Raw genomic sequence first — 15,627 nt, 5'->3', positions numbered from 1 at the left:
GGACGAAATTGTCGCTACAAAGTTTACGATTTTCAACTGAAAATTGCAAATTTTCGCAGTTTCCTGCATTTTCTTCTTTTTACATTAGAATTCGCAGTTCTCGGTGAGACCATTCTGACGTCTCATTTATTGCAAGTTTCGTAAATTCGCAGTTGCTGTTGAGACCTTTCTGAAGTCTCATTTCTATATATTTCGCAGTTTTTCGATATTTTTTTTTACAGTTCTTGTTATTATTTTAGTAAAATTGCTGGTTTTCACATGACGTCATAAAAAACTGAAATTCATATCTAAACACAATTTTGGGTTTTTTATCTTCATCACATAAAAGAAAATATAAAATACCATCGGCTTGCTTGTTTTCAGAAGGAAAGCATTTTTTTTTTAAATAGAGCTGTTTGAATTTTTGGATTTTTGCGCAGTGCGTGACAGAAGGATTGCTGCTCTAAACATGTCACGAATACATGAAAACATCGATTTGCTTCGTGTTTTATTAGGTCTCATCAGCTAACATGTAATATAAACGTCTATGTTAATGTGTGAAAGTTCAGCGGAGAGAAGAAGGGCTTTGAAATAGCCAAGGTAAATTTCAGATGTTTTTGCTGGTTTCCAGCCGCCATGTTGGTGTCCCTCAGACGGAACACCAACATGGCGTCCCATACTAAACTCTGTAATTTTCCGTGGTACATTTTCTTGAATAACTCGGTTATGAGATATCGCACGGCCCTGTGGCTTTTACACGTTGTTTATGTATCACTCTTCTACAACATATCTATTTCTTGACTTTGTCTATTGAATTGTTGAGGATTTTATTTTTTTTTACTTGCGTGACGATGTGTGAGGTGAAAACCCCCAATACATCTTAGATAACGTAAAAGGGTTAAATAATGAGTTGCCCGGCATAAATATGTATGCATTTGAAGTAGAAAATAAGCTAGAAATAATCAAGTAATTAACAGTACGTTAATAACAATAAAACTCTAGAAATTGAACTTAGTGCACGACTTCTTACTGTAGACGATGTTCTGTTTCCGGTTCGATCAGACCGGAAGTGTTGTTACTGTCAGCGGTTGTTATTTCAAAACAAAGATGGACGACAACTTTCAAAAGTCTTTCCTCGATATAAATTCTGCAACTGATGACTGTTTGGTCGGCAGAGTGCCCGGTTGAATAACAGAACTAATTTCACGGAACTCTGTAGAGTTGTTCAGGTTTTTAGCTAGCATGATCGTCGCCTGCAAGCCAACAAATAAAGAACACGGATACCATGACACGGCCATCAAATTTGCTGATCAAGTTAATCGGTGAAACATGAAGTCTTGGAAGCAAAACAGTGGAACTTTTAAGGTACGTTTTTAATTGTTTACCCTTTTAAAACGCATTTGTCTACTTTAAGTTGCGGTCCAGACAGAAAAAGTCGAAGTTTGTTGCCTTGGGATGCCATCGGTGTCACACAACACGTGTCGGAAAATAAGAGATTTGCCCAAAATTGTTGCGGCCGTATCTTTTCGCAGTATAGAGATGCACTAAATATTATTCCGTAGGTTAAGGACACTATCCTAGTACTCTTTGAAAAAATACACGAGACTTCCAGAGTAAGTCAGAATTTTGAGAAATGTTGGTTTTTGTTGCAGCACTCAACACGCTCCGTGCACGAATCGTTAACATTGGTATGTTTGAGATGCCCTCCTTTTAAAAGTTCTCAATAATATGAGTTCTATATACCATATTTCTAAAGAAGTATAGTGTAAGTGTTCGTGGTATAAATGTAAGGTTTTTCGGATAAATATTATTTCGGCGGCAAACATCCGAAAAGGGGTTAATTTCGACTCGGTGAAAGGTCGATTTTCGGGGATTCGGGAGGGTTGAACATTCGCCTCAAAATTTCGGGTCTTGTTAAGTTTAGAATCAAAAGAAATGTGTTTTCATTAATGTTATATCAACTTTGTCTGTTGCTGAAAATTTGAAGGAAATCAAACGACTGGCCCAAATTGACCGGTCGAATCTAACGCGGACTGTCTCTTAAGCCTCAGACAGTTAAAACGATCTTAAAATCCAAAAGACTTGGAAAGAAGAAGTAATTTTGCAGCCGTTTTCCCTTAATTTCTGTAAAATTTCAGTGATCCAAACACTGGTAGACATATTTATACAGCAATGCCTAGAGCAGTGCATGGTACGTACGGTTGCATGTTCACAGAGAACGAAGTTATCTGCAGACCCATTTCAACATATTTAAACCATACTCGGTAAGAAAGCATATAATTATTCGAAAGGAATAATCGTTTCCCTAAATTTTCCTTAAATGTCTTTTCATTTCCCTTTCGTAGGTCCATTTTGCCTCGTTATGAATTGGAGTAGTTAAGTTCGCATTCCCAGATACTCCAAAACAAAAAGCTTGAGCTTAAGCTTATTCGACCGAACGAATCGTCCACGGATTTCGATACATGGCGATATAGCGCCCGGAAACTAATCCGCCATATTCATGAAGTCCACAGTACTAACCAGGTAGGTACGGGTTAGCGGCCTTCCGAAAAAAGTCGAGAAAAAAGTCGGGAAAAAAACACGAGGACGCAGGAAAAAAAATCGAGAAAAAAGTCAGAACGCGGGCGAAACTTCGGAGGAGATTTGAAATTAAAAGTGTAATTTCATGGCACTTTATGGCCTCCGTAGGCTGAGAAAAAAACTTATTTCGGCAGACTAAATCTTGAATATATTCTTTCATTGTGTGATTTCTCGTTATATATTTGGCGACCTCGTTCGCAGGGCTTTTGCTCCAAATTTACCAGGGAAAAGCCCTGGGAACGAGGTTGATCTATTTAAGTCAATCTCTGTCTATGGGTGCGTTTTTCTTGGGAGAATCCAAAAACGGATTTGTGATATCAGATCATTCTGATCATGGTGCACCAAATGAACCGACGAATCCTTGTCCAGAGTGGATTCGTCGGTTCCTTTGATGCACCATGATCCGAATGATCTGATACAGTAAAAACCCGCGTGTAAGAACCTACTTTTTTAGAGTTTGGCAAAACAGGTTCTTATATTTTGGGGTACTTACTGGCATTTTAGGCTAAGTAGGTTCTTAATTAGGTTCTTAACTTTTATGGAGTAGAAAATACTCTAGTATAATATATGGGTTGTTCTTCATTATAAACTGTTACAGTATTTTATAGAATAAATGCTTATAATCAATTGTAACCGAATTGTTTTATAACAACAGTTCACATTTAACATACATTGTGCATTTTTAGTTTCACTGTGCAATTTTTTGATCTCTAAAGACAACCTTTTTGGTAAAATTTTATAAATAAAATAGTTTAACCCCGCATATAAGAACCTGTTGGAATTTTTTTTGGCTAAACAGGTTCTTATATTTTGGGGTATTAAAGTAGCAAATTTCTGCCAGGAGGTTCTTAATTTTCTAGGTTCTTACACGCGGGTTTTTACTGTATCACAAATCCTTTTCTGGATTCTCCCAAAAAATCGCTCCCTATATTTCGCATCTTTTATGTCATTAAATTTATTTTAAGAATGTGTTGCCTCATTCTTCCCGTTTCTATCTGCAGTATGAACAAGAAGGGAACAGGAATAGGCGAGAAAAAGCAGCTGTGAATGTCCTCAGACTCAAGAGATTGCAGCGTACCGCTCACTCCTTCAAGTCCCAATTTGTTCGAATAGTGTTTCTTTTTTTTTTCACAAAGGTTAGAGCCAAACAGTGTAATTTTACATCAAAATCAGAGACCCGGGGACAAGACAGGCGATAAATCAGGAAAAAAAAACGTTAAACCTTCATCTCGCCTCGCCTTCCCCCTAGGTCTCCGAGTATGTTCATACCCAGTCTCCATTCCGTAGTCCGCGTGACCAAAATATCATTCACATGAAACCGACAGCAAGTAGTATTCGCAGTAAGTGAATCAACCATATTTTCACATAGGATCACTGTTATGATGATCTCGTATATAAAAGGAACAAAGTAATTAACGTGGAAAAACAAAACAAAACGTACTAGTGTGAAAACATGGTTGATTCACCAAATACGAATATTCTTTGCTGTCTGTTTTCTGTGAATGATTTATTGGTCACGCGCACTACAAATGGGAAAAAACCCATAGGGTCAATGTTATCGATTTTCTGAAAGGAGCAAAGCAATTAAACGTGTAAAGGCAAGATATAACTCTGGGGGGAAGGAGGGGGGGGGGGGGGCTCTCACATGAAAGGAGTGGGGATGCTCGTGGAAAATTTGGAATTAAATCCCTAAAGGAGACCAATCTGGGTGTGGCCCTAGCTTTTTTCAACTCCTGAAGAGACCATTTTAAAACACAGACAAATAAAAAAATAGAGTGACCTTTCGCGTGCTACCCTAAACGAAACCTTCACGGATGAATATAATGGCGTTTTGCCCAGAACACGCTAAGTGCAACCAAAATATGAAATTTACACTCCTAAGCGAGACGACGAGCATCCCGCCCCTTTCATATGAGAGTCCCCTCTCCCCTTCCGTGGATATAACGTGCTATGTGAAAATATGGTTCACAGGCAAGGACTTGTGTTATCATGTCGGACATGAATGGTAGAGCCGGACTAAAGTTCTACTCCTAGTCGGCGAAAGCGAAGGAGAATCGTCGCGCACTTTACTTGGTAGGTAAGCTGTAAAGATTTTTTAAGTATGAATTTCGCTATAATAATTATATATAACATAGCTTGATACAATTTTGTATTGTGTATTGCTTCATTTTAATGAAAAGTTTGAGGCGCTCGCTGTTTACGCGGAGGACGCCGTCTTACTAATGTGAGTTGTCACCGAAGCGCCTTGATGCTTTGACCAACTTGTCTTTTATAAAAAACCTTTTTTATGAGAACGTCGAAGTTGAGATTGACTGAAATCAAAGAACATACTAAGAACATTACCCAGTTAAGAACATTTTTATTTTGAGCGAATGTTTTGAAAATGAACAGTATAAATGCGGACGAAATAATACGTGTCAAAGTTCAGTCTATACAGTCCAATTAATGCAAATGGTAAAGGGACACATTTTAGCATCAACAATGGATTTCTTATTGCATGCCTGGTACGTACATAATTGAACATCTCATCTCAGCCTCAGCCCCACAATTAGATGTTTTTATAAAAAAATAAAAAATAAAAAAAGTGCAGGAGTTTCAACCATACCGGGTAAATAATTGCCCCGAAATTGCAATTCTTCTTCGACAGTCAAGGCTATCCGAAGTGTCTGAGCTCTATATGAATATATTTTTAATACCTTCATTCATCGAAATATGCCGGAAAAAATTCTCTACTGTTCTTGACAGCCATCTATTTCAAAATTTATTAAAGAAACTCAGACATTTAGCTTATGCCGGAATAAAGACCTTCTGCGAAACGGTGTTCAATATCCGAACTAAAATTACAACCAACATCTTAAAGAACTTCGGAAAAGATGTGACCGGTTATTGTAGAAACTCACTAATTTTGTTAGGCTCGATTACCAGCCGCTGTTCGGCGGAAATCGAGCCTATAATTTTGTCGGCATTTAGTCCACATTACGCAACTGTTTTAATTTTGACACACGTGAGAGTCGGATGACGCTGCAAACGTGACACCCTGCGAGCAGAGCCTCCTTGTCTTTTTCTTTACCGAGGAGAGAAAAGGAATCTTGTCAACTCTTTGAAGCCGCCGCAGCCCGAACTTGTGGACTAGTCAATCTTGTTTTCTCTCTTCAAACTGGTTTTTCCAGGGTGAGCATCCGTTTAGTGATAAAACCGATGGTTATAATTGAGCCCGCTGTACCATGACAAATCAAGATGGTTGCGATATCTGCTCGTCGTGCTCGAAGCCAAACACCAGTTATTCTCGACGAGATTCTTATTTTGAAATTTGAACGGCGTTTTGAAATTTACCTGTCAGTTTTGAACATCGCCAACGAGGTTTCAATTTCCCGTGGAAGTTTTTCTAGTTTATTGACGGTATAAAGCGTTAAATTTTTCTTTACATTACAACATTAAGTATTTCTAGAATAACAATTGTTTCCCAAGTATTTTGAATCTCTTTTTTTTTCTGTTACAGTCAACCCAGGTCACGCGTGAACAGTATTTCCAAGAATGAAATGAACATTCGAATTTCTCTTTGTAATGTCCGACGTGTGAATGGAATGTTGGACATTTCTCTGGAAATCGTTCCGAAAAAGACGCATTAACTGAGAAAAAAAAAAAAAATTCAAAATACTTGGGAAACAATTGTTATTCTTGAAATATTCAATTTTACAGTGTAAAGAAAAATTCATACCTTTATACCGTAAAAAAGCTAGGGAAATTTATACGGGAACTCTGAAATCTCGTTGGCGATTTTCAAAACTGACATGTAAATTTCAAAATCCCGTTCAAACTTCAAAAATATCGTTCACGCGTGACCTGGGTTGACTGTAATGTGTCCTCTTCGGAAAGATTTCCAGAGAAATGTTCAACATTCCATTTAAATGTCGGATATTACAAAGAGAAATTCAAATGTGCATTTCATTCTCGGTAATACTGGTCACGCGTGGATTACATGATTTTATTTTTTTCCGGCTCAGACGCGTCCGTCTCTTTTCCTACCGGTCACGGCAAATCCTTAATTTATCAACTGGCGAGTCCGTTAATGAAAGAGTTATCCAAGCCGTCAGATCAACTTTCGTTTCATAAGCCATGATAACGGTGGTTTCTCCTCTCTTATCTTAAAGGCTCGCCTCGAGGCAAGCGCACACCTATTAGGGATATTAGGCCTGGGTTCAAAAGTGTATCCTAGCAACATGCAGCGCATGCTCTATAAAGATCTTACTCGATTCACGCAGAGTCTTTCTCGCGAACGCCGAAATCGAGCGAGCAAAAGAAAGGCCCTCCTAGCAGGGTGCAAACGTGACTGATTAATAGCCAGAAATATTTGTAGCCTGTCTAGGCGGGTGCCTGATGAAATGCTTTTCTCCGTCATCGCCCTCTCTAGTAGAGGTGGGTTTAAAAATATCAACCAAAAAAAAAAAAAAAAACAGTTAGTATATATTTAGCCCACCCTAAAAGCGGAGCTCCACAATTCCTTTTTAATAGCATTTATATATACACATGCAAGTCTGCTTATTGAATAAACGTAATAAGGCCCGGTTCATACGTCGAACTTAACATGAGCCGAACCTAATAATTTGGTTCGGCGCATGTAAAGATCGACGTATGAATCAGTTAGGATCGACAGATTTGTATTTGGGTCGACCCGCCGTTCTATTCGACTGCGCCAGTCGAATAGAACGGCAAAAGTTCGACTTCGATTCAGACGTCGAACTTTTCATGTGCCGAACCAAATGCATACGTTACGTATAAATTATATAAATTATATCTATCCCAGAGGTCTGCGCGTTCCATCGACTTGGCATGCGCAAAGGACCTCATTCTTAACAAGATGGCGAGAAAAGAGGAATGTGCTTGTTCTTCTTGTTTCGAAACAACTGAATGTACTTGTCTGAGATGCGAAAGATTAAAAAAAAAAAAGAATCTATTCTTGAAGTGCACACGCACTTCAAACCGACAGGAACTTTCCAATACAGGCTATATCAAAGGCGAAGCGTCAAGACTTCTCAGAACAAAATCTTCAAAAACGACATTTGAAGAAAACATTACTCTATTCAAACAGAGATTACGCAATAGAGGTTAACTCGATAACCTTATAAAATAAAACTCTTTCAGAAGTCAACCTCCGCGAAAGAATGTCGGCACTACAAAACAAACTAAAAACCCGTAAAACATTTTGAAGTTTGTTATGGAATATCGCCCTTCTTTGCCTAACCTTAAACAATTCAGATGAGTAAATACAGGAGGCATAATCAGGGATGGAGACCGTGAGCGTGGGGTCCACGCTTACCCATGAGTTGTACCAAAAAAAATCTATTTTAGAAAAAATTGCCACCCCCCCCCTTCTCACGTCATAAACCTGCGTGAATACACGCAAATTTGCGTGGGGCTACTACCTTATATGTGACACGGAAAGCAGCTGAGAAAAAATTCACTAAAGATAAAAAAGTCCTTACCTGTCTGAGTACATGTCCGTAGAGTGTAAGCTTTTTTCATTCATTTAACAGTAGCAACGCACGCAGCGCCACCGTTTTGGCGCCTTTTTGACTTTACTGTGAGAGTCATGTGATCAATAGACCGCCTATTCCAACTTTTCCCGTCTTCTTTCAATTGTTACCTTTTCTTTGTGAGAGTCTAATTCCTTAAATGTGGGCACTGAGGAGATATTCCCTGGCAGAATTTTAAAATTTGGACGCCGTTTTGAACAGGTGGAAAAAAATTTCAATTTCTCCACGCGCGATCCTGGCCGTTTACACGCGTGCGCGCACGCGCGTATGGCGATATTTTTTTCTGAAAATAGATTTTTTTTGGTACAATACATGGGGACAGGCCCACAAGTCAAAATGGCATCTCGTTACGGTCTCCATCCCTGATTATGGCTCCTGGTAAATGACACTTGATAAAAAAATCTGCCTCTGCTAAGGGAGATCTACAAAGACCCTTCCTTATACTTTCGTTCAAAAAAGGGAGATCTTTGAAAGACGTACTCGTGAGAGTAAATTAGCTTTGAAGGTCATATTCTTCCTATCTCGCCCAGTAGGAGCCGTGTTTGGCCTGTCTTTGTTATTTTACCAAACAAGCTCTTCCATGTCAGAATTCATCTTTCCCGCCATTTTGAATCTTGTTGAGTAAAAACAACAGCCGCTGACCACGAAAATCTACTTTCTCACTTTAGCTTTAATTAAGTTCGACTTCAGTTAGGTTCGACGTCTGAATCAACTGCCGAACTTAATTATTTGGGTCGACCTTAATAGGTATTAGGTTCGGCTCATGTAAAGTTCGACGTATGAACCGGGCCTAATACGTAATAACGTTACAAATTCCTCATCCTTTCCGGAGTTATATATGTCTTAAGTGCATATAAAGCAAACTGTTTACACGAAGTATTTCAGTGAGCGCTTAAAAATAATTAGAGCGTGTTTACAAATGGCGAATAATACACAAGTCCAACACAAAATGTTCAAAACAATTCATAACTCTGGGAATATTTCTCCTACAGAAATAATTGCAGTCTCTAAGGCCAGGTTCATACGTCGAACTTTACATGAGCCGAACCTAATACCTATTAAGGTCGACCCAAATAATTAAGTTCGGCAGTTGATTCAGACGTCGAACCTAACTGAAGTCGAACTTAATTAAAGCTAAAGTGAGAAAGTAGATTTTCGTGGTCAGCAGCAGCTTACTCAACAAGATTCAAAACGGCGGGAAAGATGAATTCTGACATGGAAGAGCTTGTTTGGTAAAATAATAAAGACAGGCCAAATACGGCTCCTACTGGTCGAGATAGGAAGAGTATAACCTTCAAAGCTAATTTGCTCTTACGAGTACGTCTTTCAAAGATCTCCCTTTTCTGTACGAAAGTAAGGAAGGATCTTTGTAGATCTCCCTTAGCAGAGGCAGATTTTCTATCAAGTGTCATTTACCAGGAGCCATAATCAGGGATGGAGACCGTAACGAGATGCCATTTTGACTTGTGGGCCTGTCCCCATGTGTTATACCAAAAAAGTCTATTTTTAGAAAAAAATTGCTCCCTACGCGCGTGTGCGCACGCGTGTAAACGGCCAAGATCGCGCGTGGAGAAATTGAAATTTTTTTCTACCCGTTCAAAATGGCGCCCAAATTTTAAAATTCTGCCAGGGAATATCTCCTCAGTGCCCACATTTAAGGAATAAGACTCTTACAAAGAAAAGTTAACAATTGAAAGAAGACGGGAAAAGTTGGAATAAGCAGCCTATTCAGTCACATGACTCTCACAGTATAGTCAAAAAGGAGCCAAAACGGTGGCGCTGCGTGCGTTGCTACTGTTGAATGAATGAAAAAAGCTTACACTCTACGGACATGTACTCAGACAGGTAAGGACTTTTTTATCTTTAATGAATTTTTCCTCAGCTACTTTCCGTGTCACATATAAGGTAGTAGCCCCACGCAAATTTGCGTGTATTCACGCGGGTTTATGACGTGAGGGGGGGGGGGGGGGGGCAATTTTTTCTAAAAATAGATTTTTTGGTACAACTTATGGGGACGCGTGGACCCCACGCTTACGGTCTCCATCCCTGATTATGGCTTCTGTATTTACTCATCTGAATTGTTTTAGGTTAGGCACAGAAGGGCGATATTCCATAACAAATTTCAAAATGTTTTAGCAGGTTTTTAGTTTGTTTTGTAGTGCCGAAATTCTTTCGCGGAGGTTGACTTCTGAAAGAGTTTTATTTATAAGGTTATCGAGGTAACCTCTGTTGCGTAATCTCTGTTTGAATAGAGTAATGTTTTCTTCAAATGTTGTTTTTGAAGATTTTGTCCTGAGAAGTCTTGACGCTTCGCCTTTGATATAGCCTGTATTAGAAAGTTTCTGTCGGTTTGAAGTGCGTCTGCACTTTAAGAATATATTCCTTTTTTTTTTTTTAATTTTTCGCATGTCAGACAAGTATATTCAGTTGTTTTAAAACAAGAAGAACAAGCACATTCCTCTTTTCCCGCCGTCTTGTTCAGAATGAAGTCCTTTGCGGACATGCCAAGTCGATGGAATGCACAGACCTCTGGGATAGATATATTTTATATAATTTATACGTAACATATGCATTTGGTTCGGCACATGAAAAGTTCGACGTCTGAATCGAGGTCGAACTTTTGCCGTTTTATTCGACTGGCGCAGTCGAATAGAAAGGCGGCTCGACCCAAATACAAATCTGTCGATCCTAACTGATTCATACGTCGATCTTTACATGCGCCGAACCAAATGATTAGGTTCGGCTCATGTAAAGTTCGACGTATGAACCGGGCCTAAATAAACGTCGACAAAAGAAGAATATAGGAAAAATAATTGTTGGCTGTGGTCCGAAATATTCCAGAGAGCGCTTAAAATTAGAGCGTGTTTACAAATATGTGCTGCGAATGGCGAATGAATAACACAAGTCCGACGCAAAATGCTCAAAACAATTCATAACTCTGGGAATATTACTCCTACAGAAATAATTGTAATCTCTAAAGAAACGTTAACAAAAGGAGAATATAGGAAAAATAATGGTTGGTTGTGGTATGAAATATTTCAGTGAGCGCTTAAAATTAGAGCGTGTTAACAAATCTGCGCTGCGAAAAAATCATAACGCCGTGAATATTTCTCCTACAGAAATAATTCTACTCTTTAAGTAAACGTTAACAAAAGGAGAAAACAAGAGAAATAATGTCTGGTTGTGGTCCGAAATATTTAAGCGTTTACTGCGTGTTTACAAATGTTCGCTGCGATGAATTTATAATACACATTAAGTCCAACACAAAATGTCTAAAACAATTCATAACTGTGAATAGCTCTGTGACTGTTCAAGATTAATTCTCAAACTCATTAATAATTCATCCAGAGAAAACAAAGAAAATCACTACCGTGGCCGTGGTTTGGATATGTGATCCTAATTACAATAAAATTTTGCCAACTTTAGCTTTAAATTTCTCCAAGAATTATTGATCATTTGAGAAGCCATATCAAATACTCGAAAGTGTGTTTCATCAGATATCCAAACACCTCGAAGTCGTTTAAAAAAACTCAGCTGCGCCTCGTTTTCTCAACCTACTTCTCAGTGTTTGGATATCTGATGAAACACTCTTCCTTGTGTTTGATATATTACTTGATCCACAACATTTGTTTTAAATATGGAAAATTACCGACAATTGTCTGCAAAATTGCATTTAATTTCTAAGCGACTTGCGCGTTGCTCACTCACTACTTGTTTGTTTTCAACTAACATTTCGCCTGTTTGTTCGCCCTCTCAGTTGCTCTCGGGTTTCAAATTTCCTTAGTCGACTGCTCTCTCGACATATGTCGTTTGTCGAAATAGTCAACGAATACAACAATACGTTTTCTTCAAAATTCTCGTTTGTTTTTCTGAAAGAAATTGGGCATCCCATTTCTTGCCGAAAAAAACCCGGGTTGCAGCACAGGGTTTGAGTGTCTCATTTTACATTGGATTACATGAAGAAGCGTACGTACGTACGGACGATCGGTCGGACGGAAGTGACGTCATAACCATTATCTCATTCATGGGTTTACCAAAATCTCTTAGGTATGGGGCTCAGCACGCGCAGAGCTCCGCTATAAAAGAAACTTTAGTAAGTATAGATAATTCCAAGCGAGCATTGATTATCTTCTCTTCCCCGATATTACTCTTAATTGTGTTCCGAGACGTCCCCATAGGGTCAGGATCAATAAGATGTACGGTGGAACAACGCTTTACAGAAACCCGCATATTGCGGACAGTTGTACGGAAAATGGACACTTTTCTGGACGCGAGTGCACGATCTCATACAAATTTAACCTCTCTTTACGGACACTGGTTACCCACGCACTCCAGAAATTGTCCATTCAGTCCATCTGGCTGAAAAAATGCCAGCGCAGAGCAAAGTCACAAACTACGTTTCAGTCGTGTCTGAAGCATTGTTTGAACTTAAGTTACAGTTACGACATTAAACATCCCGTCGTTCTGTTGTTTTAAAAGGCCGGTTTTGTACTAGAGGAAGCATAATGCATCTGTTACGTTATACCTCTGGTTATGCGTCTCTTGTATAAAGACGGGCATAACACGCATTATGCGTTTAGACGAGCAAGCTATCTTTCGTTGCGCGTCGTTCAACATGCAAATTTTCACAAGCGAGGCTTCCCCCCTCCCCCTTCCCCTTCACCGCGCCCTTCCGTTAAGGATCAATACTCCATGCATGATCCAGCTGCTAACGATTCTTTCAAATTGTTACTGCAGTCGATATACGACGGAGGCCTAAGAAACTGTTACAGTGGTTATGAAGAAATTCAATCTTTTAAATGAACAGCTTCGCGTAAAACCGATTTGTGCATCTCATTTGTTGTTGCTGTTCTTCTTCTTCTCAGCCATAGAAGCAAGAAATTCCCAATTCAAGAGCGTGCTGTCTCTTCGCCACTGACCAACAGGAAGACCATTCATTCTGAGAACAAACGAAGACCGAGTTTGTACCTACGTAAGTAATTTTTTATACACCCATTCTCAACTAGCCTTGGACTTGGTGTCACAGCACTTTTATTTCATCCTTATTGTTAGTATACCCTGGTCCCCGAGCTAAGTTTTCTTTCTTCTTTCTCCTCAAAGAAGAAGAATAGCTCTGGTGACTATCGTACCGAATATCACTTTCACCCAGACGCCATTGGTCAAACTTATCAGCCCTGCAATTGAAGACGTGACCAATGGCAAAAGAGTTATCACGTTTTGATCAGCCGTAAGTTTTTTTCTACTGTACGTATATGGCAAGGATAAAATTAATTTACAGTAATAATTAGGACATAAAAGGGTTTTGAGGTATGGAGCCCGTTGTTTTGGGGTTGTGTTAACGTTTACTACCGTGTTTTTTTTTGGGGGGGGGGGGGGGGGGGAATTATTACGTTTTATTTGGATAATGCCTGATTAATGTTTTCAACTGAGATGGCTCACACGGTTTGTCCACCATTGTGCGTTAGTTGCTAAGCAATTCAATAGACCAATTTCGATATATTACAATTCTAGCTTGCCTACAAGGCTAGGGGGATACAACAACAGAAATTACATTGAGGTTTAGAGATGAATAATTAATTTCTTTGTTTATTCCCCCAAGCACCGTAGCCAAGCTAGAATTGTAACATGACATGGAAATTGGTCCATTGTGCTTGTTTTATTTACGGCACTTCAACCAAATCAAGCAAAATCACTCGTTTAGACTGAGACGGTCAGTTTGGTCCAAAAAGTCTGTAGGGCACTAATGTTTTTGATACAAAGTTGCTAATAACTGGTTCTACCACAGTTCTACCTGAAATTCACATGGCATAATGTGAATTACTTCATAGCTTCTCACTTGTCGTCTTGGAGCGGTTTTCAATTCAGTGTGGAAGGCCATTTACGATCAGCCGTTTGGGTTTGCATTATTTCACTCTTAGTCTCACTCGCAGCCGTTGCGTGACGAGGCACAAAACGGCTGCGGGGAAGACTACTTCGCTTTGTCATTGGTTTGCAAAACTCGCGCCACTTTCTCAACCAATGACGAGCTAAACCAAAAGGCTTGCGCTCACCTGCGTTCCGGTTAGATGTACTTGCTTCGAAATGGTTCATCGCGGTTTGAGCCAGCTGTGATTGGCTGCAGATGGAATACAGTAGTTGGGTTTTTGTTTAACGACACTCAATTGAAAATCGACACCATATTCTCCAACAAATAAACTATCCTCCTGGCTCATTTTCTAGGTAACTTTGCTTCCAGGAAAAGTCCACTGAAGAGTAATGTCTTCCAGAAACAGCAGCGGAGGAATCTATAAGTCAACTCGCCCTCTCCTTCCTATGTCGCAATGTCTTCCATGGATTGTGGGCATCACTGCTGATTCTCTGGCCATAGTCACTCTTAACTTCATCACTATTATTTCCTTTCTGAGGCAGCGCCACTTTCAACGCAGAAGTTTATACTTGATCATCCATCTGGCGATTGTGGACTTCTTAGTCGGGGCAATTTCAGGTCCCATGCTAATTGGACGAGTCGGTATATTTTGTTTTTCATGGTCAGACCATCCAACAGTTTCCTTATTGTTCCGCTTATTCCCCGCTGTTTCTGTTATTAATCTCGTCACTGTTTCTTTAGAGCGAGTATTTGCCACTTTTTGTCCTTTAAAACATAGTTCTTTAAGAAGGCGAGTTTTTTATGTAGCCATTTTTAGTATTTGGTTGTCGGTTGTAATCAGGGAAGCCATTTATCTGACTGCGTTATTGAGATCGCCAACTTCGTCCGCACGAATGAAGCTCTTTCTGGAAGTAATCCCGTGGGAAATTTCCTTGTTCATTTTTTGGGTATCGTACATCTCCATTTTTGTAAAAATTTGCCGATTCAATCCTCATCCCAATCCCTTGCACAATGGTATGATAAACAGAGAAAGAAGGCTGACCTTTACACTATTTGCTGCTCTATTGGTATCATTACTGATGTGGCTACCACTGCTAATTTTTTTGAGTTTAGAAACATTCTTTCACAAGATTCTCTCAAGTCTTTCTTTAAGTTCATATTTTCACTTAACAGTGGCTGTGCATCTGTTCTTATTGACCAACTCGCTAGCCAATCCAATCATATATGCCATACGGATGCCGTCATTTCGAGCGCATTTACGAAACTCTCAATCAGCCGCTTAGGAAATCTGAAACTGAAATCCGGTAATTTGTTTAAGTCACATGACTAATTTATGGAAAAATGATAGTGCGATTTTGTGTCTTTCAAGTTTGAACAGCAGTGTTCACTGGCAAGGGGTTGTATATAGACTATATATAGGTGAAAGTGGCTTTCAAACAAGAATAAATTAAACTTAACAATGTAAATGCCTCAGGATGCACTATTGTGTTGTGGACGTACGCTGGCCGAATATCAGGCCTCCTCCCCCCTCCCCTAAGGAAGGTCTGATACTAAGGCTGGACGCACGCGGAAGGTCCCAAAGCCAGAACGGAGCGTACGCTGTAAGGTATCACTTTGCGCAAGTCTTGCTCCTTGATTGGTTAACAAACCTTTTAAAGAGCGGTACCT

At 39.5% G+C, this 15,627-nt stretch overlaps 1 long non-coding RNA gene across 1 annotated transcript; it reads left to right on the top strand.

The window, feature by feature from the left end:
- The first annotated feature begins 4,532 nt into the window (after positions 1-4,532).
- Positions 4,533-15,383, top strand: LOC146451011 (uncharacterized). The gene is made up of 3 exons (XR_014860161.1): positions 4,533-4,632; positions 12,959-13,069; positions 14,313-15,383. It is a non-coding gene; the product is annotated as an uncharacterized LOC146451011 (long non-coding RNA).
- The last annotated feature ends 244 nt before the right edge of the window (positions 15,384-15,627 follow it).

This window comes from Pavona decussata, unplaced genomic scaffold, assembly GCF_977016875.1.
Source record: "Pavona decussata unplaced genomic scaffold, jaPavDecu1.1 SCAFFOLD_413, whole genome shotgun sequence".
Classification (NCBI taxonomy): Eukaryota; Metazoa; Cnidaria; class Anthozoa; order Scleractinia; family Agariciidae; genus Pavona; species Pavona decussata.
This window is presented reverse-complemented; position numbering and strand designations above follow the sequence as displayed.